General features: G+C 47.7%; 1 protein-coding gene across 2 annotated transcripts in view; it reads left to right on the top strand.

Annotated features, from left to right (window-relative positions):
• LOC146809057 (free fatty acid receptor 3-like) overlaps positions 1–18247 on the top strand; it is a 100834-nt gene that overhangs the window by 37121 nt on the left and 45466 nt on the right. The window contains exon 1 of one of the 2 annotated variants that reach the window (XM_085615859.1): positions 17507–17617. The exons of the other annotated variant lie outside the window; for it this stretch is intronic. The gene's annotated coding sequence lies outside the window, so the exon portion shown is untranslated. Of the gene's footprint in view, positions 1–17506; positions 17618–18247 lie in introns of those variants that run through there. 2 annotated transcript variants of the gene reach the window in all.

Raw genomic sequence — 18247 nt, 5'->3', positions numbered from 1 at the left:
GGAAATTCTTTTAAAAATCTATCAAGCAAAGTGTGTGAGTGTAGCTATGTTTGGGGCGGGAGTTTGGGGTGTTTATGATCCCTCCCTTATTCAATACGTTGAAAATGCTTTTCTAAGATTTATTTTAGCTCTACCTGCTAGCTCCCCTGTTTTTAACTGTCACAGTGATTTAGGGATACCATATATTTCAGACGTCATTCAGGTACAACCAGTGTTACTCTGGCATAGAACTTGGACCTCCAGTAGCACAGGCCTAAACCAAGAAATAATAAGGGATTCTATGAAGCTGGATCATGCCACAAAGATTACCTGGTTAAAGTATATAAAGAATTTTATGCACGACCTGGGGCGCCCAGAGTATTATACTACCCCAGAGTCACTGAATACTATCTGCGGGAAAGAGTTTAAAGTAATCTGCATGACCCACCTGGAGACAAACAGACTTTTAATGGAAATGAACAAACCTGCGGTCGTCCAACATCAATTGACTGTAATACCATAAGATACCCAACCATATCTCCTACGCTGTCCAGGGGGGTATGACAGGTATGTTTTAACGCGCTTCAGGTTCGGGATCTTTCATCGATTAATTAGCTATCCTGAGATGAACAATTGGTCCAGAGAACTATGCCCTTGTCCTTGTGACGATCTCTCCCCACAAACAACAATTCACATGATTTTATTTTGTAAACTGTATGTCAAGGAAAGAACCAGATGGATCTTGCCTACTAAGATTGGGGGGATGGAGACAATGTCGACCAGCCTTCCTACACTTACAGCTATTAGACAATGATTACTGCATTGGAGTTATGGCTGTTTTTTTTTAAAGTATATTGAGAGTAAGGAAAAGTAACAATGCTTAATGTTGCCCCAAAGTAGAAATAGAATGTTTAAAACTGTGTAGGACTGTCTTATTTATTGTATCACCCACAATAACATGTTTGGATTAAGCCCATATGTAAATGAATGAATTACTGGAACTGTGTACATCTGTATTTTAGACAATTATATGAAATGTTTTTATTCGCTTGCTTTTGTGATTTTATGTGACTAAAATTGAATAAAGCTCTTTTTGACTTTTGACTTGACTTGACTTGCTTTGTCCCCTATATCATAAATTCTCCTTTGTGTGACTATTGCCTGAGCTCTGGCTGGTCTCTCTTCCAGGTCTTGGAGTTCTGACTGTCGTATCCACAGTTTGTGTTTCATGGTGGCCTCCACTGTGTCCCCTCTTCCAACTTGTTCCCTAGTTAAGTTATCTCCCACACCAGCTCCTCGCATCTAGCCCATTTTGTTTCCTTTTACCCCCGCGAGTACCTGTGCATGTCCCCTTGCCACGGCCTTATATGTCGCCCATAGAGTATCTTTGGAGCTAACCGTCCCGGTATTTTCTTCAAAATATTGTTCCGTTCTTTCCCTAAATGTGTCTGCAAATTCTTCATCTCTGGAGAGCCAGGGTTGTACTTGTGAAGGTAGGACCCATTCCTTCACTGGTGAGTGATCCGATATTCCACTGGCTTTGTGTTGCGCTTCCCTAAATAAGCTAATGTATGCTTTGTGTGAATATGTAGTCTAGGCAGGACCTGCTGGAGTTTTGATGGTATGTAAAGGGAGCATATATTAATAGTTCTACCCTCCACTTCCCTGTCAATTATACATATTTGTCCTCGGTGTTGTGCCAAATATGTCCTGTCACGGATGGGGTTGTGTTTTAGCTAAGTATCGCCACTCCCTTTGAGCATGTGATGTACCCCGCGTGGGCCAATAGTTCATAGCCGTACCGGCTCAGTGCCAAGTAGCAATTACCTTTTAGATGGGTCTCTTGAAGGAACACTAGGTCTGGGGAGTGCCTACGTAAATATTGGAGGACCATTGTGCATTTGAGTTTGTTTCCCAGACTGTTGGCGTTCCAGGACAGGATTGTGAGGGCGTTAGCCGTTCGTGTTGCCATTGTTAATGTGCAGTTGCCCCCCTCTTTCTTGCCCGCTCTCTCCCTTCCCCCTTGTGTCTGTGACTTGTGTAGCGAGCTATTTGGTGCTTTCAACTCTAACTTGAACATAACATTCTGCATTTGTTGCAAACAATTATTTAAATAACTAAAACAGTACCCTTGTTTCAACTCCCCCCTCCCGGCCACCCTGCACTGTAGGTCTAGAACTACCCACTGCCCTAATTTGCAGAGCACCTTTCACCTGTTCATGAACATTTTACTTAACAGGGTCGGTGGGCGTCAAGTCTCTCTTTTTCCCATGCCATTCTCACCCTTTACACGTCCCTCGTACCTATTATGTGTGTCCAGTCATATGTCCCTTTGCGATCAACACTTACAGTATCGCTTTTTGGGGGGGTAGCCAGATCCGATCTCCAATTCCACTCCCCTCAATCTTTTCTCAGCACAAGGGATCGTCCAGTGTTCCTTAAGTAACTCCTTTTTTCAGCGTACACAGTCATGATTTCTCGCCAGGTGGCTGGGTGCCCTACTAGCTGCCTTTGGTCGTGTGTGGGTCCAGCACTCACGGTAGTTTCCTTCCCACCTTCAGACAGGTTGTCCTCTTGTGCTGTTTGTTGCCTCCTGTCTCGGGGGTCGTTGCCTTCGTACTTCACCGTTCCGCATCTTTCCAGCCAGTCCCACCCGTCTTCTGTCGCTGGCGCTATGAAGTACCAGGAGCATCACATACTTATGTTTCTCCTCTCTCAGTGCAGTGCTCTATTAACTACTTTGAAGGTCCGTCTCTGCCGTTGCACCAGCAAGGTGTATCCGGGAAGAACTCTATCATTGCATTCTCATGGGACAGGTCTCCCTTAGTCTGGGCCGCCTGCGGTATTGCATCACGGTATCGGTAATTTAATATCCTAGCTATTATTGTTCTTGGGGGGGCGCCTGGTCTAGGCTGAGGTACGGGAGCCCTGTGAGCCCTCTTGACTGTGAAGAACCTGTAGAGACGCTTGGGTTTCAACTGATTCAGAACAAGGTCCTCCAGAAAGTGTTCCATTCCCTCTAGCACCCCAACCACCCTTATGTTGTTTCTTCGGGCCCGCCCCTCCTGGTCTTCCAGTTTTGCCACCATTCCTTTCTGTTGTTGTGATATTCGTTGCACCTTTTCTTCTGGTCATCTGGTTACAGTCTGCAGCTCTCCTATATTTGTTGCTGTTGCTTTAACCTTTTCCGAGGTTTTATTCATATCTGCTCGAAGGAGATTAATGTCTATGTTAATTTTGTCGATCTTTGTTTCGAGGGTCTCACCCAGATTATGGATTGCCTCCATTATGGCCCCCAGCGATGGCTCTTCCAGTTCCTGGTCCCCGGGTGTCCCAGATCCCTCTGCCGTCCTCTTCCTACGTATTGTGTATTTGTCCATTTTATTACTCTGGGTAGCTGGCGCGCCCTTGGGCCTCATTATGGCTACCTCGCGGGGTATTTTCCCGGTTACTACTCCCTGGGCAATTTCAGCAGCTCTTGATCCAGCCTGCCTCAGGGTAGTGACCATCTTGACTTCACACCGCGGTGTCATTGGGAGCCGTACCCTCACCACGTTAGCCCTTCTATGGGCTGACTGGAACTGGTCTGGCCTGTGCCTTCTACCTCTCCTTTCTGCCTGATCTCCCCTGAGGCAGTGGGCTGGTAGCTGTGCTTGGCACTCTTTTGATCTCTTTTATTAGATTCTGGCCCCAGTTTGTCACCCTGTGTCCTGCTTGCGTTTTGGCTTTCTCTGAGCCCTGCTCTACCGGCTTCTGCCCCCCTGTTCCGCCGCCCCAGCCTACCGTCTGCTCTTTGGCATCGTGCGGGCCTCGCCAGAGCATTCTTAATTTGAGCGGGGTCTCCTACTCCAGTCCAATGCTTGGAGCCAATCGGCAGGTCCGTTCGTCATTTCCCGCTGTGCACACCTCCAGAAGGCAAGGGGATTCTCGGGCGCCTCTCCTGCCGTGCCCGGGGCTCCCGGAACTTCTGCTCCCGGGTCGCGAGGTGCAGATTTATCCCGGCCCATCCACTATCGTCCATTCCTCAGCTGTGTATGCCTTAGCGCGATCTCCGCCATCCTGTTGCTTTCGTACCCGATTGCTCTATTGGGTTCTTCTCTTAATTAGGGACTCTCCGGCGCAAGTTAATTTCTGGGTGTAGGGGGAGAAATACCCGATTTTGGACGGATGTGTGGTGAACGGCACGAAGCCCTAGTTTTACATGGCTATCTTGGCTGGTGCCAGGCCATGCTCCCTGGTCTGCTATAATTAAACAAAATAGCCCTGAATGTGATGCAAATTAGCTCAAGGTGCAGTGTTAATCATCCTGCCTTATCGCCCCTCGTTTCCATCCCAAGGAGAGTGAGAAGGGCGGGTTCCCTGCTGTGTATTCAACGATCTCATGCATAATACCCTGCAAAATCTCTTTACTCTGATGTTCCCACAGTGCTCTAAATCCTTAATTCTGCCTGCTCGACTGCGCTGCTTACTCATGATATATCGGAAAGATAATTGAACTATATTTGAGAATATAGTGGAAATTACTTCTTACAAACTGTGGAATTTATAGGGATGAGGCTTCTTGAAACCCAGAGGAAGAAGGATGTTTCTGCTACACTGGCAGCCAAGTACGGAGGGTTTCAAACAGGCAAATTGCAGGCGGGAGGGGGTGTGCGGTCTCTTTGCTAGCCTGCTGGGCTGTCTCTCTGTTCACCTGCTCTGCTACCCCTTTGCCAACCTGCTGGGCTCTCTCTTTGTTCACCTGTTCTGCTATCCCTGTGCCAACCTTCTGGGCTGTCTCTCTGTTCACCTTCTCTGCTATCCCTGTGCCAACCAGCTGGGCAGTCTCTCCGTTTACCTTCTCTTATATCCCTTTGGCAACCTGCTGGGCAGTCCCAGAGTTAACGTGCTCTGCTATCTCTGTGCCAAGCAGATGGGCTGTCTCTCTGTTCACCTGCTCTGCTATCCCTGTGCCAACCTTCTGGGCTGTCTCTCTGTTCACCTTCTCTGCTATCCCTGTGGCAGCCTGCTGGGCTGTCTCGCATTTAACCTGCTCTGCTATCTCTGTGCAAACCAGATTGGCTGTCTCTCTGTTCACCTTCTCTGCTATTCCTGTGCCAACCTGCTGGGCAGTCTCTCTGTATACCTTCTCTGATATCCCTTTGGCAACCTTCTGGGCAGTCCCATAGTTAACCTGCTCTGCTATTTCTGTGCCAAGCAGCTGGACTGTCTCTCTGTTCACCTTCTCTGCTATCTCTGTGCCAACCTGCTGAGCTGTCTCCCAGTTAAACTGATCTGCTATCTCTGTGCCAACCTGATGAGCTGTCTCTATGTTCATCTTCACTAATATCCCTGTGCCAACCTGCTGGGCTGTCTCCCTGTTCACCTTCTCTGCTATTCCGGTGCAACCTGCTGAGTTTTCTCTTTGCCACCCTACTCTTTACCTCTGTGTCAACCTACTGGGCTGGTGCTCTCTCAACCTTTTCGGCTATCCCTGTGCCAACCCATGGAGCTGTCTATGTTCACTTTCTGTCCTGTCCATGTGCCATCCTGCTGGGTTGTCACTCTGGTCACCTTCTCTGCTTATCCCTGTGCCAAAGTGCAGGGCTGTCTCTATGTTCACCTGTTCTGCTATGTCTGTGCCAGCCTGCTGAGATGCATCTCTGTTAACCTTCTTTGCTTTCCCAGTGGCAACCTGCTGAGATGCATCTCTGTAAGCCTCCTTTCCTGTCCCTGTGACAGCCTACTAAGTGATGTATGTGCCAAACAGAGCTAAGCATCTACAATGTACTGTGCTGCTTCTGTGCAAACTATGCTGTGACTCCAAAATAGCAAACTGTCTACTGCCTACTTTAATAAACCTGTGCCAGCTAACTGTGCTGTATCTGTTGTCTACGTGACTGTGCCAACCAAACAAATCCATGTATTGCCTATTGTGCAAACCCGTGACAACTTATTCTGCTAAGCTGTTGTCCACATATTTATGTACATCCAGAAATTATAAAGTGCCACAAACAATCTATGGTCTGTCAGAGTGCATTGCAGTGGTTGGGCCAGCACGGATATTAGATTTCTAGTAGTCTGCATCATTGCAGTCACTCGCAGTCTGCACAAAGTTGAGGCTGGCTCAGGGGCCTATGACATGTTTTAATCCGTGTGGTGTGCTGTTCAGGTTTTATTGCCTAACTTTTGAAAGTTTCAATGCATGGCATTCATGTTTCAATATGTGGGAAATTTGCATTTCAGTACATGCCTTTTGTAGGTTTAGTTGCATGCCATTCTGGTTTCAACACATGGCATTCGCGTGTCATTCATGCTCCACTGTAGTTCAACCACGTGTTTGGTGCATGTCTTTAACATGAGGCAAGTGGATGTCATGTTCATGTTTCAGTGCAGCAAATCTTGAAAGACAAAGTCGCCTGAATGTCTAATGCATTTCAATTACTGCACTTACTTTTTTTAGTTACATGACATGTGGATTCATTTGATTGATTGCCAGGGAGGAGCCAGACGCCTGGTCGGCGCAGGAAGGCTATACCAGGATCTGTTTCATTGTTATTGGTTACACATTTGTTTAACAGTATGATCAGGTTACAAGGGCACTAGGTTAGTGTCCTTCGACTTCTGGTTCCTTGCAGCAGTTTAAAGATCTTCTTAGAATTCCCCATTGCTCAAATGGGTGTATCTTCATTGCTTCATTTTTGCTTGCAAGAAAGTGTCACTCATAGTCGTTGAATGACACTCATAAGTACATTGAAATTATGAAAATGTCTCACATACGCAACCTGAAACCTTAGCAGCTATGCATGCAGTGCTGCCCTGCATCAAAGTGTTGTACATAAATCCATCAGAATCATGACCCATCTAGAGTTTTTAGATTGCTCTCTTCTGCTGATCTTGTCTTGAGGCTATATGTCAATAGCCTTCTCTTCCGTGGACTCTCAGACTGACCTCTTGGGTTCTGCAAACTCTCCCCTCTCAGCTTGATCCCTTTAGACCCTAGCCGAGACCTCCTAGGTACTGATCCTGTCCATTGTTCTGCAAAATCTTAGACCATTCCCTAGGTTCTAGGTCTACCCAACAGGTTTTGAGCCTGCTACGCCAGGGTTCTTGGTTATTTTTTTTTTCATCCAATCCCCTCAGCTGTCTCAGAGCTATGATCCCCAAAGTACCATGATTGGGAAGTCTCATTTCCCCCAGCACTAGTCCTTGATGGCAGTCAGGCCACTTTCTCCAGGAACTCTATACTGTGCTGGCCTCGCATGCCCACCCTTGGCTCTCCTGCCCACCCTTGACACTCTCACCCTGCACCCCAGCACCTCACTGTATGTTATGCACCACTGCACCGCCTCCCTCCTCCCTCCTTCGCCCTTATTGGTGTCTGTCACATCTACTATTATGGTTCATTCTATGACAGTAGAAATCATTTTATGCAGCCCAACTCTCTCCCTCCCATTGACGTCATTTAGGGGATTATAGGGGGTGTAGTTGCAACCCACAGCTTGGTCTTTTTTTTAATTTTATTTTTTAAAAGCTTTATTTTTGCAATAAGAAAACGAACAGGGACAGTACAAATATCGGCAGAATTTTGCAGTTACTCTTTACGACCTTGTTAAATTAAATTGAGAAAATACAGGCCATACACATTAGCTTATAGATCAGTATGTAGATTGTACAGTTTTGGCTGCTAGTGGTGCGCAGTGGCACCCTCCAGAGTAAATATTGCACACTCCATGCAGTGTTAAGAGGTGTCACGCGGCTGGGTCCTCTCCATCCTTCCCCCGGCCCCAACCCCTACAGGCCCCCTGGAGTGTCCCCTTCTTCGCCTGCTCTGGCTGTGTGCTCCTGTAAATATACTCTTAGCGGTTCCCAGGGTGGCATCAACTCCGCATACACTGACAGTTGTTCCTGGCAATATATTAGGTCCCCCAACCAGGCCTTGAACTTGGGCGCTCTTCCTCTCCCCCACCTGCAGGCCACTCTGCTTTTAGCTAAAAGTAAGCTAAATGATATAACATTTCCTAAAGGGTGCCTTAAATTCTTTTGTGTATCCCAACATTCCCCTGTCATCTGGCTGAGATTTTCCGTGACCTCTGTCCAGTGTGCTAAGACTGGGGGGCATTCCCTTGCCAAGTGCAAGCAGTCTGCACCCTCCCATCCCCGTCTATCACAATTGTTGTGTTCCCGGAGTCTGAAGAGACACAGACGTGCCGGGGAGTAATAAAGTTGGTGGAGGAATTTAAAATGAACTATGCACAGTCTACTACTGGCCGAGGTTCTTCCCGTCTGTTGGCAACAATAGGTCCATTGTTCATCAGTGATAGGAATGCCCAGATCTTTTTCCCATCTTGTCCGTGCATCTAGGGCGCTGTGTAGGCAGTTAGTTTGGTTGTGCGGTACAGCAGGGATACTACATGTGTGGGGGAGGAGCGCTTCAATAAGGCATGTAATGGAGCAAATGTGGGGGGCTCGGCGGGAAAGTCAGGAGTGGCAGATTTTACATCAAGAAGAGCTCCATAGTTGAGGGTTGGCAGTCCTTCAAAAAATGTTCTCGTGTACGGAAGGTCCCGTCCTCATACAGAGCACCCCTAGTCTGGATGTCATATTTACGGAGCATTTGTTGACACTGCACTTCCCGCATAACCGGGATGTCTAATCTGCCTGCAAGTGGCAGAAGGGGGAGTATAGTGTGTCCGCTTTCATGCATTTGGCAATAGCCCTCCATGCTCTATTTGTGCATTCCACTGTGGTTGGGTCTATGCATTTAGGGTTAGTCGGCATGCTTATATAGGCTGAATAAGGGGTTGGAACCATGGGCTAGTGTTCTATCACCAGTTGTGGCATGTACGGTGGTGTGTGTGAAGTGCGCCTGAGCACTCCAGAAATAGAGCTCCATATCGGGGACCTCAAAGCCTCCTTAATCAAAGGGTAGAGTTAGTACCTCCCATTTCAGCCTGGGTTGTTTCCCCCCCCCCCACGTCAGTCGAATGAGTTGTGATTTGAGGGCTTTAAAAAAAGCGCTGCTGGGCGCATACGGAATACAGGTGAAGAGGTAGAGTAGTTTAGGGAGAGCAACCATCTTGATCAATGATATGCAGACCGCTAATGAAAATGGCATTGCTATCCATCGTGTAATGGAGTCTGTGAGTGTATCTAGCGCCCTGCCATGGTTAGCCCTCATGAGGTGTTCCCTATCTCTGGTTATCACAATTCCAAGATATTTTACTTTGTCGCCACACCACTCCAGTGGGAAATCCGGGGAGTATTTCTTGACCCTGTCTGTGAAGGGGAAAATGTGGGATTATCTCCAATTAATATTAATCCCAGAGTAGTGACTGAACTGCAGGAATGTCCTCAATATGGGATTCAAGCTTTCCTCGAGGTCCCGTAAATACAATGTGAGGTCATCAGTATACAGCGAGATAAGAATTTGTCTTTCTGGGTATAGAAGAGCGTGCTCCCGGTGATGTTGCCCTAGCTCGGTCGCAAGCGGCTCCATGGCCGGAGCAAATAGGAGAGGGGAGAGCAGGCACCATTGCCTCGTCCCTCTTGTGATATGGAACCTGGAAGAGAATGCACCATCAATGAGCAGTTTGGCTTGCGGCTTTATGTATAACAGCTGAATCCAGGTAAGGAAGGGGGGGAGAGACCCCATTCTCACCAGGACACTGGCTAAATAGTCCCATTCAAGGGAGTCAAAAGCTTTGGTGGCGTCCAAAAAGACTGCCACCGCTTCCTGGTCTGGCTCGATGTCCTGCATTAGGACGAAAAGACTGCAGAGGTTATGCGATGTTGCTCTTCTGGGTATAAAGCCTGATTGGTCTGGTAACACCAGAGTTATCATCAGAGGGATGTTCCTATTGGCAATCAGTTTGGCCAAGATTTTAGTGTCGCAGTTGATTAGCGAGAATGGCCGATAAGACTCGCATCTATCCGCTGGTTTCCCAGGCTTGAGGAATGATATGATGAGTGCCTCCCGCATTGTAGGCGGGAGTGTACCTGTCTCTCGTGCCTCTTTGTAGACCTGTTTGGGAACGGGGATAAGGGTATTGCTATATGTCTTATAAAATTTGGCCTGTAGGCCATCTGGTCCAGGAGCGCTGCCAGCTTGCAGTTGCATAATTGCAGAGCATATCTCCTCGTCTTAAAAGTCCGCCAGGAGGTATTCTCTCTGCCCATCCCCCAGCCAACCTAGCGCTATGTCTTCGAAATACGGCAAGAACTCTAACGGTTGAGTTCTGTGTGTTGTGTATAATTTGGTATAGAACGCATTGTAGGCGTCTAGTATGTCTGCGGTGTCTCTGCATATCCCGCTCTTGGGATCGGTAATTTCAAGTATAGTATTAGAGAATCTGGGTTTTCGAGTGAGCTCAGCTAAGGCCTTTCCGGGGCGTTCTCCTTCCCCGTATTGTCGGGCACAATGGTATTTACCGCAGAATTTACATTCTCTCTTAGCAGTATCTTGATATTGAGTCAGTTTATCTCTGAATTGTCCCTTCAAGTGAGGGCTTGAGTCTGATCGCATTTGATTTTTGAGTTGTTTAAGTTCAGCTTCTAGATTACGGAGTGTGTTGCGCATATCTCTTAATATGCCTCCCCCTTTGCAATACAGATGCCCCTGACAGTCACCTTGAAAGCCTCCCAGACCTTGGCGATTTGAGGGACAGTGTCGATATTATGTGGGAAGAAATCAGTGATCTCTTGGCCTACTTCTGTTTGGAATGGAATGTCTAGTAGAGCGTTCACTGGCTATCGCCAATTTTGGTAGGGAGACAGCAAGCAGGGCCGAGTCAGGGTGAACAATACCGGCGAGTGGTATGAGTATGTTCCTGGCAAGTGTCGAGCAGACTGAAGCCATGTTGTAAGCCCTCTGGAGAGGAGCCATCCATCTATTCTCAACCACGTGGAACGTGTAGAGGAGTAGCACGTGCCCTCTCTGGCGGCTGGGTTTAACTGCACCATGCATCGATCATGTTGTGTGTAGCTAGGATTTCTAACAGTTGTTGTTGGGCCCCTGTGTAGTGGTGAGGTTGTGGGCACTGTCGATCTATCGTTGGGTCTAGAGTTAGGTTAAAATCTCCCCTCATGCCACGTGAGTGGAACTGATGTCAAGTATTTTCCCCCAGAGTACATTGAAGAACATAGGGTCATCAATATTAGGGCCAAAACAGCAAGCAAGTGTGATGGATTGGGATAACAGTCTCCCCCACGTTATACAGTATCGTCCTTGGGGGTCAGCCATTTCTCCTAACGGTACGTAGGGGACATTTGTCTTGATAAGTATCACCGACCCTGGAGCATAAGTGCAGTATGTCGAATAATATCTATAGGATGCCCATTGGGATGCAAATGTAACTGGGGATGTGGGGCCCATATGAGTCTCTTGAAGCATTGCTATGTGGATATTGTGACAGTATAAATATGCCAATACGTGACGACATTTCCTGGGGTTCGCTAAGCCTCTCACGTTCCACGTGATAAGATTATAGCTAATTGGAGTCGGGCGCATCATGGATCATACCGTGAGCATGTGCTGTGCGGTGTAGTTTGTATTGTGTATAGGCAATGCAGTATCTTGAAGTAAAGGTCTGCAATTAGTGTGATTGTATCTGTTGCCAACTTTCCCTCCCGCCTTACCCCTCATGCAGTGGTGTAGTCCTGCCTCCATCCCACATCAGCAGCCCAATCCTGCTGTGGCATACGTATTCATCCTCCCTTCTTTTATCAACAGAGCCCAGCAAATGAGCTCTATCTTCAATTGTAGGAAGATTCAGAAAGAACATAAAAAGTAGAAGAGAAAGAAACAACAATCAATAAGCAACAAGCTTGTTAGGGTTGTCCTGTTGGGGTATCGCCCGAGGGCACTATAGTCTCTCCTCGCTCCGAGCGAGGGTGCCCAGGTTCAGGTTTGTTTACCCTTTCCTCCCTGTGTCACATTCAGATGATGTGTAGGGGACAGAACTATGTAGTCCATTAACTTAGGTTTGGCTACGCTTCATATCCATATCACAAAAAAGGACACTGTTCCTAAAAGTAGGGTGCAAAAAGTCACCCATACAATAAGGTGCAAAAAGTCACCATGTGTAAAAAAAGAGTCAAAAGAAGGAAAGAGAAAAGAATTCCTAGGTAAAGGGACCCTCAAATGAAAGGAAAAACCATTATGTGTCCTCTGTTGCCCTCACACACCCCATAGGGTGTCATGCTTCATCATCGGGCAGTTGCTCCTCGTAGGGCCGGCGCTGCAATTCCCTACGGGTCCCCCGAAGGGTCTCTTTATCGGAGATCTTTTATAGGACTGCCGGATGGTGCATGAGGGTGTGTGGGGTGTGGGGTCCAATAAGGGTAAAAACAAAAAGTGCGTGCAAGTGTTAAGAGAAATTCGTAAAGGGTAAACATGCAGCAATTGTATGAATCGTGTACCCTAAGCAGACTCAACTGCTGAATAAAATCTAGCCCCAATGGCATACTATGCCCGGGTATAGAAAGACATAGGTCAACATGTTTCGCGCCTGTGTCGCCTTAAGGGTCGTTGGCGCTTCGTCAGGACCAGAACTCTAAAATGTAGTGTGCACGTGAAAACCAATTAAAATACCCTCAAAATCGATCAGGGCGGGCAGTAAACTGTATCACCCAAAATCTGGCTACAGCTGCATGATGTGACCGCTCCTGATCAGTACCTAGGAAAGAAAAACAAAACAAGGTAGGACACAAATTTAAGCATCAGGAACACCTTGATGCCACATGATGTGCCACCGCTGTGTGCACATCCAATACATAAAACATAAAAATGGATAAGAGCATGAGACAAAAACCACACCGAATAGTGCTTGAGGACACTGTGTCGAGAGGTATCAACCGCTCTTAGTGTTATACACATAGCGCCCCATCAATGTTAGAAATTGGTTCTGAATGAGTGCTTACCTCGCACTGCTGAGGAAAAACCGTAGGGAATTGCAGCGCCGGCCCTACGAGGAGCAACTGCCCGATGATGAAGCATGACACCCTATGGGGTGTGTGAGGGCAACAGAGGACACATAATGGTTTTTCCTTTCATTTGAGGGTCCCTTTACCTAGGAATTCTTTTCTCTTTCCTTCTTTTGACTCTTTTTTTACACATGGTGACTTTTTGCACCTTATTGTATGGGTGACTTTTTGCACCCTACTTTCAGGAACAGTGTCCTTTTTTGTGATATTTATGTAGATATAAGGAGCGTGGACACTGGACCTTGTAAAAGCTCCTTGGTCCCCCCCCCTTTTTGTATAGTAGTACGCTTCATATCCACCAGTCACTAGGGCGCTAGTTGCAATCGCCAGTTGTAGCCCGATTGGGCTCCGATATCTGTGGATCTGCATTGCCCCCACGCAGCTAGTTGGAGCAGCAGGGGCATTAGCGTAGTTGATTTAACCCTAGTGTTTACACTATGTCAGACAAAGCAGCATTAGAGCGAGAAGGGCTCAGTTCTGGATCATTCCGAGGGGGACTCCTGAGTTTTCTTTTTAAAAAGTCCAGCATGTGCTGAGGGTTGGTAAAGAAGAACTGTTTGCCCAGATGTGTGATCCGTACCTTCGCAGGGAAAAGCATGACCTAATAGATATTGGCTTGTTTTAGTTTCTTTTTTATTGATAGGAACTTTTTACAGCCAACTTGGACCGCCATTGTAAAGTCCGGGTATATGGCCAGGTCGGAGCCTTCGTAGGACAGTGATTTTTGTTCTCTGGCTAATCTCAACACGGTATCTCGGTCCCGGTAATTGAGTAAGCGCGCGATGATCGGTCTGGCAAGAGCTCTAGGCAGGGGCCGGGCGGCCAGCGAGTGGTGCGCTCTCTCTATGGTGAACATTGTGGAGAAAGCACTTCTTTCAAATACTGTCGTCAGTAATCAGTAATCGCTCTAAATAGTCCTCCATGCGGCCAGTGTTGGTGGACTCTGGCACTCGTAGTATACGAATATTATTGCGGCGGGACCTCGATTCTAGGTCTTCATTTTCGGCTGCAATGACTTACAGTAGGCATTCCATGTGGAGTAGTTCTTTCCTACCTGCAGAGGTGATTTCCAGAGTAGAGATGCGCTGCTCTGCTTCCGTTATGCTCTCCTCATGTTGGACGAGCTTATGCGTGACATTGTCTATGCAGGTATTCATAGCGTTCATTTTTGCTTCTATTGAAGTGAGACTGTGTTTCATGGTTAGGAGTAGCTCCTTGAGGTAATCCGTAGAGGTTTGGGATGCTGGGCCAGTGTAGTTTTCCATTGTGTTCTCGTGGTCCGTGGCGGCCCTGGTGGGTTTCCATTCTTCAAATGGCAGCTTCACTTGTTTACCGTCCGTTTTCTTCCATAGTTCCCCGGCTCTTGCGCTGTGGCTCCTCCTTTGCGGCTGCCCCAGGGGTAGGGTTCTGTGTCTTAGTGCTCTTTATTGACCCTGCTGTGTAGACACACTCTGGCCCTGGGTCCCTTGAGATCAATTTGCCTGCAGGGGCTCTCTTCTGCCCTTCCAAAGAGGCACTATTTACACTCGTCAGAGTACAGGCACACCAGGGTCCCAGTGAGAAACTGGTTTTGAGCTGATACTGGGGATCACATGCGCAGGATGGGAAGGGCTAATGGCGTTTTAGGCCGTGATTGCTCTGCTGTCAGTCTCTGCGCCTCAGCTGGTCCTCTGCGTGCAGCTTGATTCTGAGCAGGGTATGGTACGGGCTCGGTGATTGCAATATTCTGCCCCAGGGTTTGGTGTTACACCTGTAGCAATCGAAAGGTGTATCTGCTTTAGGGCTAAGTTGTAGGCCCAGGTGCCGCTTACGGGCAGGTCTCCAGCATGCAGGCCTACTGGGACCTAGCAAGCGTCTGCCCCGGTAGACGCTGGGGATCTCACTTGTAGGATAGTGAAGGCAAGTGTTGTTGTGGGTCATGCCTGTCCTGGTATCGGGTTCTGTGCAGCAGTAAGCCCTGTGCGCGCAGCTGCTCTTGGCTCTTTGCACAGCGTGAGTTGGGCCCAGTGGCGGCAATTCTCAGCCCTCAGGGTCCGATACTGACACTGTAACCAGGGGAAGGCGTTTCTGATAAGGTCTGAGTTGTGGACCCAGGCTCCGCTCACAAGCAGTTCTCTGGCATGTAGGCATGCTTGTGTCTCAGAAAGAGTCTGACAGAGTTCTGATGTTAGGAATCACACGCGTAGGATGTGGGGGGCTTTTGGTGTTTCGGACCGTGTCTGCCTTGCTAGCAGTCTCTGTGCATCAGATGGGCCTTAGCGTACAACTATTCTGGGCTCCTCACGGGGCATGGTATGGACCCAGCGATGGCAGTTTCCCAGCTCCCGGGGCTTGTTATTGTAGCTGTGGCCAGCGGAAGGTATCTACGCTAAAGGCCAGTGGCGCAGGCCCAAACTCAGTTTGCAGGCAAGCACATCTCTGGTCCCCGCAGGTGCGGGATGCTTAGGCCTCAGGCTGCGTCTGGCTCCAGAGCAGTGCAGCACAGCAGTCTCTTCACTCCACACCGCATTGAAGATGGTAGGTGCTGCCCCTGTTTTTGGCCTCCCCCTGGGGTTTTCTCAGTCTAGGCCATGCATCCGATGACTGAAGAAGAAGACCTTTATTGTATGATTATTTAAAATCTTTTACAAAAGAAGCAACAAAAGTGCAAGTTAAAAGCATAAGATCTGATTAAAAAGACATGTGTAAAAAGCAGAAATACTATACAGTGATTAAAAACAGTCCATTTAGTGGCAGCATATGCAGAATTTGGCGTATGGAGTGTGCAAAGTACAATTATCGGAGGTGCTTGGACATGGATTATTCAGCGGACTCTTCTCTGGCTGTTCGTATGAGCATTTCAGCAGCCGCGTAAAACTTCCCGATTAGTGCCAGTTCCATCGAGACAATGGTGGTGTAAATATGCCTTAAGGCCTCCTTACATGATCTCACGCTGTGATGTATGAACATGGTTCTTAGGTACAAGCGCCTTGGAGCAAGCAAGACTGGGCAACAACAAATGACATGCTCTGCGGATTCTGTGTGATATTGACACAGGCAGCAGCCGGAGCCACTTGGTGACCAGTTTTTCCAGTGGGCTCTGTAGTCTTGTATAGGCAGGGTTAAGAGCCTCACTCTCATAACATTTTGTAGGGCTTTTCTTCCAAGGCCGGCTTTTAAATAAGGCTGGCATGTGGTGCTTTCATGTGAGTTGGTGAGGCCTTCTGCACCATGGACCAATCTGATCCGTTCAAGGTCCTGTTGCCTCGAGATATTCTTTCCACACTTTTTTAGCAGGATCTTTACTCTACCCTTTGTTAATGATATATCTGTAGAAAGTTCGATTGATGGACCCAGTGTTTGTTTGGCACTCAAGAGATACCTCGCCCAACGACTGTTATTGTCTGTGAAGACCACCTGCAGCGCTGCCCTGATAGAGCCCGGACTTGCATTGATCACGTTGTGTTGTAGTTTGACTGTATCCGATGACTGGAGCCTCAATAGGGCAGTCTGGCCTGCGCTCCCCACGGCAGCGGGTACTCACGGTTTTCCCACGGCAGCGGCCGGCCGCGGATCACTTGTCCTTCCTCTCCGGCTTGCTCCGTAGCCCCCGCTCAGGTCAGTGATTTTTTAGCCTCAGCGATTGCCTACTGGCACCGCGGTCATCCTTCCCGGCAGATGCAGCTCATTCTAGTTCACCGGGCGCCCGCCATTTTGAAGAACGAGTCCGGTCAGCACTTCAGTCTGGTAGCCCGCCCGCTGCTCGTATTTGCTTAGCTTTTTTTCAGCTAGGAGACATCAGGACGCTTTCCGCATGCTGTCCCCTATAATTTAAGTTCTTGTCGGTGAAGATTGGGCAGGATGATTAAGGATGTTGGTTCCGGGCTGCAAGGAGCCTTATGCAAGTGCGGCCATCTTGCTTGCCCGCCCTCTAGCGCCCTGCTGCCCCAGCTCGGTCTTTGTGACGTCTGACACTGACTTTGTGCCCCCTGGCCTCAGAAATGGCAAACTCGGTGCCAGGAACAGAATACATACAGTGGCATCATTAGCACTGTTTACGTTTAAAGCTTCTACTAGGACCAGGACATTCTTTTGTTTCAATGAAAAACACATTGATTGAGTTCTCTGGGGGGGTCTTGGTTGGTGCACGCCCCCCTTGGTAGGGTCCACAGCTCTAACAGAAATAGTTGAAGGACTTCAGTGGTATGTGTAGAGGCAGTGCTAGCATCCATCCATAGACTTTACTGCTGCTGAGACAAGGGCCACTCTTGTGATGCAGCAGTAGAGTTTTTGCTGTTTTCTATTTCTCTCTTTTAAACCACCTCAGAGATCACCTAATGAGGGCCACTTCTTGTGAGCTTCCAACAGAACAAAATGTTTCATTTTCCTTCAACATTCTGTTACTTATAAAACAAGGCTACATTCAGTCATAATAAAGGCACAGGATCATTCCTTTCTGATTTGCATAACATATGCAAAGGGGGAGTATTGAAAGAGAGTGCTGTTTTTATGGATTTAGATCAATAATGTGCAAAGCAGTGCTGTAAAAACAACAACAAACACCAACTGTAGCATGGACGTCAGCCTGACTAAGACAGGGATGTGTTTTGGGAGCTATATAAGATCGCGACTTCAGTGGCTACTGATGAGCTCGGTGGCGAGTCTGGACAACAAATGAACAAAGTTACAAGAAATCGTAAGTAATCAATGCTCCGTTCTTCTTTCCACGTTTATTGATTTTAATAATGGAAAGTTTGGTATGATGAAGTGTCTGTCGGATTTCACCTGGAATTTTTACATGATGCCCACGCTGAAAGAGAGAGAGAACTACGCACACACGCACGCACGTGCACACACACACACACACACATATTTTTGAAGGTCTTAAACAATGTTTAATTTGAAAAGTGGTGTGTTTTAAGTACCCCTAACAATTTACCCTCCCCTTCTCTCCCTTTCCACTGCCCCTTAAGCCTCTCTCATGTCCTGCTTTTCATATAATGTGTTTTAACAAGATATTCCAGCGTGACTGTTGGGAAATCTGAAGCTCATTCCTCCCCCCAGACTTATTCACCAGGCTCCGCCCCTGGCTGTCACGAACCCGATAAAGGGGGGCAGCTCATCCTCCAGGTCACCCCTTCACACACTTTAAAATTGTTTCTTTCATTCATCCATACAGCATATATGAGGGCATGTTCACTGTTTCTCGTATTTTGGAACACAAGCTGAACATTCTTATTCTTCTCATTACTCTCAAAGTGGAATGTTCCGTCCTGAGTAAATTTGTTGGAAGAGCATAATATTTTCAGACTTTGTATCTACAAGA

Source organism: Triturus cristatus, chromosome 7 (genome assembly GCF_964204655.1).
Source record: "Triturus cristatus chromosome 7, aTriCri1.1, whole genome shotgun sequence".
In the NCBI taxonomy this organism is placed as follows: Eukaryota; Metazoa; Chordata; class Amphibia; order Caudata; family Salamandridae; genus Triturus; species Triturus cristatus.
Note: the sequence above shows the minus strand (reverse complement) of the source record. Positions and strands in the feature narration are given on the sequence as shown.